The 5,000-nt window shown below is 44.2% G+C and overlaps 1 protein-coding gene across 2 annotated transcripts in view; it reads left to right on the top strand.

The window, feature by feature from the left end:
- akt3a (v-akt murine thymoma viral oncogene homolog 3a) overlaps window positions 1-5,000 on the top strand; it is a 220,154-nt gene that overhangs the window by 277 nt on the left and 214,877 nt on the right. For both annotated transcript variants that reach the window (XM_063190875.1, XM_063190874.1), the window contains exon 1: window positions 1-13. This exon is cut by the window's left edge and continues 277 nt beyond it. The gene's annotated coding sequence lies outside the window, so the exon portion shown is untranslated. The remainder of the gene's footprint in view (window positions 14-5,000) is intronic.

Raw genomic sequence — 5,000 nt, 5'->3', positions numbered from 1 at the left:
CAACAGAGAAAAGGTACGTTTTTCACATTTATTCATTCCGTAATGCTCTTGTCGGCTGGCACCCTATCTCTCTTAAATAAGGAAGACGCTCAGAGACTGACAGGGTTCCTGGCGCGGGGAAATCCTGGTGTCTCCCCAGTATTATTATTACCTTAGCAGGTATTGAGCACTGCCTCAGATTACTCCTCACCTGCTGCGGTTAACGGCGCTGTGCAATTTATGGTGGGGTAGCTGTAATAACATGTGCTGTCCCGTTGCACGCTTCTCTGACAGCATTGCCTTGCTAGGATGCAAAGGCAGCGAAGAGTTGATGCAGCGACGATGAGAGGGAGGAGGAGGAGCTGCTCACGGCCTAGCGCGCGCGTGTTTGTCCACTCTCTATGTTTACATTCGCACGTTCCACATGATCGAAAACAGCACGGTGCAGGAAAAATGAGGCGACCTCACAAAACCGTCAATTTATTCGCCTCTATGAGGGCAGAGTGGCCAGCAACTGGCATTTATGCAAGTTAATGGTGACGTGCGGTTATGTCATGACAGCTCGTGAACCTGATAGCCTCGGTTGTGATGGTGCAGGGGCTGCCAGCAAAAACAACATAGAGCAAGTCATGTACGATGGAGCCCGGGCATCTTTCAGCTATGTGTCTTGCTTTACGGGAATGCATTTGGTCAGTCGCTGTTATATCAAGGTTCTGTGCTACAGATATATCCCAGAAACAATACATCACAGAAGCCAGTGTGTCAAGGTGCCTGCGTAGCATGCAGGATACCCAAACTGCGCCACACGACATGGCATATTCGGGGTACGTCATTCACATGATCAAAACGGGTTGCTCGCCAATACCAGTCATACAGCACAATTGTAAAGTATTCAGTTAATGTATTCTCAAAAGCACACACAAAATAGCTGTCGTTTACTCGTTTGTTTCAAGGGCGTTCTAACCTGTCACACTGTGTAATAAAGACAGGACAGGACAAACGGCGTCAGATGACACTTCAAAACACAACGATGAGTCAACAAGTCATTAGTGCTGTATGTTCCCAGGCAAATGGGATCGTTTTGCCTGTGCGCGCAGCATAATGGAAAATTAATTTGTAAGTTTTTCTCGCCACAAGTTTTATAGCCCATTAGTTGTTGTAATAGACAATGTGTTACGATGACATAGGGATTTGAAGCCTATTGAAAATGGAGTTTGTTTGTTAGCCTACTGGTTCTAAAACGTTTTATACCAGATATTGCAGAATGTAATAAGGAGAATGAGCAGTATCCACTTTGTGTCTGTCTTATGTGATTCCCTCCTCCTGTGTGCTGTGTGAATCTGGGCTGGCTCATGGAAAAAAGTACAAGGTGTACAAGTGAGTTGACCTATAAAGCCAATCACCCTATAACCTGTTAGCTCTAACTCCAATCGGTGACCTCAGCTGAACCACCGCACTCCTTTTGGCAGGGTAGTTAGATCACATTTGCCTGCTACCGTCTCTCAACAATGAGTCAGGCATGACGATGTTTAATGGTTAGTTTGTTATTTGTTTTTAGTGGAAATGCTGCAATGGAGTGCTGTCCGAGTAGGCACTGCATTCTCTTGCCTCCTCTCAAACACTCACTCAGACATGATGTGATGCTGTGTTTTCTTCCTTTTGAGAGCGCATACTGCACTCCAGCGTTGTCAGATTAGGTATCACATTGCCTCATCTCAACAAGTCAGACATGGTGTTGTTGTTTAGTTTGTTTTGAGGGGAGATTTAGCCACAATGATCCAATGCTGATACAGGATAGATGTGTGTAAGATATGCGTCTGTGTCCTGAGTTTGCTACTGATTTTGTCTATCGGTCAGAAGTGGTTTAAGGCTGCATCAGGACACCTTGATGCTAGTACATTGACAGCAGTGCTCAGTAAAGACAGGCACGGGGCAGAGTGGACGGTGCCATTAAAAAGACAACAATAAGAACAGAACAACAAGTGCTATACTGTAAAATGGTGCCCAGATCACGTGATAATCAAATCATTATTGTTTTCCTATTGAAAGTGAAAGTGCAAACGAAAGACTGGGAAAGTGACTTGTGACACAGTAGGCCTACTCCACAGCAAAGTGCTCACTCACAACCAAATTGCATTTATGCCTCAGCTGCAGCTGAACAGTGGGATGTCATGTGTCACTATGTTTCAGACGTCCAGAGGATGCCTCAGCAAAGGTGCATACATACGTAACATGCATGAACATGAAAGAGGATATAAGTTGTAGTAGCTTCCGCAAAACTTTCCAAACATATTTACTCATGCATGGAGACAGCTGAAGATCTTTTCATCGTTAAGCAGTGACATTTCGTCATTAAGCAGTGCATTTGTCCCACCCCCTACTCTGTGCCCTTACCACCATAGGCTAACCCACATGTTGTGGAGTAGGTATACACTTGTAACAGCAATATAGTTGCTGTGGAATGTACTCTGATCTAATCTTAACGTGGCACAATTGTAAATCTCAAATCAGGCTTGTTTCGATGGTTAAAGTATTGCAGCAACAACAGGTTACACATATTCCAAGTGGGTATCGAGCCTTGCAGTTCGGGGCATGGGGGTGCATACGTTTCCACAAAGCAATCCAAGAGTTCAGTCGAAAAGGAACTTGCAAACCTCTGATGACGATGCAGAATGAAATAATTTTAATGCATGAAAATAATAAATAAAGTGCTACCCAATGTGCGAAACGTTTCAGATCCGTTCAGACCATCCTCTTTTTTGCACTTGTTGCTTTTCTTCTCTGTGTGCTGATTGAGCTCTCAGCAGCAGCAGGTTATCAATGGCGTGCAGGGTTACTACAGCACCACTACTTCTTGAGGAACTTGTGCTTCCCCTTTTCCCGCGTTTCAGGATGCTGCCTGCCGTGAAAACAAGCACGAAAAAATATCCAAACAAACAAACAAGCACAGAAGTTCAACGTTCCTCTTTTTGCTGTTGCTGCCAGACGTACACATCCGGTGGCGCCTATTCTAAACGTTTTCATTTCCTCAATTTTGGTTTCACACCAAACCGCGAGACGGCTTTATAGAGGTTTCTCTTTCACTGTCACTGTCACTTCCCATTCTTAAATTTGTTGGGGTTTGTGAATGCAGAAATTGTTGCTTGACTTTTCCTTTCGCTTCTCTGGCCAAAATGTTGTGTTGACATATTCTCTGTCAGCACATTCGAATTCACATAGTTCACCAACACTGTCTTCAGTAATAAGAGAAGGGCTACATGCTTCAGACCAAGGTACTGTATTTTCTTCAGTTCCGAGTTGAAAGTGAACTTGCTTTGGTTCTCTCAATAATGTTGCTAGCGAAACTGCATCATTTGTGTAGCCTACCCCAGCTTCTTTAGGTGTGTTTAACCCTTTATCAGGGGTGGGTGACCTCTGTTTCGAGGGTCGTTTACAGCCCTTGAGGCCGTCTTATCCGGCCCCTGATATAATTTTAATGTTATGCAGTTTCACATGAAAAAGGACATGTTTTTTTTTTTTTTTTAAGAAATCTTCGAAATTACATTTGCAATACAATTAAGTTATATTTTCAGGGGACCTAGTGAAGGTTGGGTCTGTTGTAAAGGTGCCCACCTTCAATATAACTTAGGCTATGGTGCAGGGGGAAATCTTGGTTTGTGTTCATAGTACGGCCCTCGGAGTACTTTACAAAATTTGAACTGGCCCTTGAATGAAATCAGTTCCCAACTGCTTTATTTCACACAAGGGCCATTGAGAGAGGCCCACCACAGTCATAGAACACAGACCTGGGTGTTTGTCACGCAAGGTCTAAGTGGTCACTTTGCTCAAAGAGGAGGAGCAGGTGGTCGCTTAGCACTTCCCAGGTTCAGTGCGGCACGGATCCAAAACTCAGCAGTTTCAAGGCAAATCAACTGTAATGTTGTTTTTAAAGAGCATATTGTTTCCAAAGATGGTTGGAAAGGCAGCTCTGACCGGGCTATACTGGCATCACTCTCCAAATGCTGTACCTACACTAATTAGCCGAACTTTTGGAGGTGCAGAGTGCCTCTGTCATGGGAAACAGTTCAGCTTCTTTCCGAACCTGTACGTCGAATAAAATACTTCTCCATGTTGCTTTAAACTTTGTGTATTAAAATGCTTACTTTGTAGTACATTTAGAGAAGCCAATTTCATCCAACCATTCGTCAAACCCAAAGTATTTTGTATTATAAGGAAAGGACATAGTTCCTCTTTTATAGTTGTAGAGTTAGTGCCTATTTAATAGTAAGAGGTGTCACAGAAAGTGTTGCCGAAGCAAAAGTGATAAGTAAGGGTTAACGTTCGGCGAGAAGGTCGCTACCGTGGAATAGCAGCACGACAGAGAGAATCTTTAGACCCCGACGCGGAGCGGAGGGGTCTTGTTCTCTCTGAAGTGCTGCTATTCCACAAAGCGACCGACTCGTCGAAAGTTAACCCGCTTATTATATGGAAATACTTAAATGATTCACACATGGCGGGGACATTTCTTTAGACCTATTTAATGTTAAGATTGTTGCTGCGCAAAACAAAACAGTGCCGTTGTGGAACACCGCTAGGCAACAGCTAGGTAGCAGGACAACAGGTGTTGTCTATCACAGCAGCTGATTAGAGTGACAAAAGACCGGACCCCCTGCGGAGTGATATGAAACATTCGCTTTAGCCACTGACTTGTAGGCCTATACAAGCCAGTGGCTTTAGCAGTGAACGTCTTGTTGCCATTGACAGCGGTAGCCAGGACAACGCTGTCTATCACAGCAGCTGATTAGAGTCTTGTTGAAAAGTCGCTTTAGCAGTGAAAAGTCTTGTTGCCATTGACAGCGGTCTGTTATAGACCAACCCGTCCGTTATCGAAAAATAACAGACGTCCGAACGTTGGGGAGCCCCGTTGAAATGAATGGAGCATTCGACAGATGACGTCACAACCATATAATAATGATGGTATAATGATTGCATGCTTGTCTCTTCCTCATTCTCTGGGTGTGCTGGAGTGGGCTGTAGTGAAA

Source organism: Engraulis encrasicolus, chromosome 24 (genome assembly GCF_034702125.1).
Source record: "Engraulis encrasicolus isolate BLACKSEA-1 chromosome 24, IST_EnEncr_1.0, whole genome shotgun sequence".
NCBI classification, from domain to species: domain Eukaryota; kingdom Metazoa; phylum Chordata; class Actinopteri; order Clupeiformes; family Engraulidae; genus Engraulis; species Engraulis encrasicolus.
Note: the sequence above shows the minus strand (reverse complement) of the source record. Positions and strands in the feature narration are given on the sequence as shown.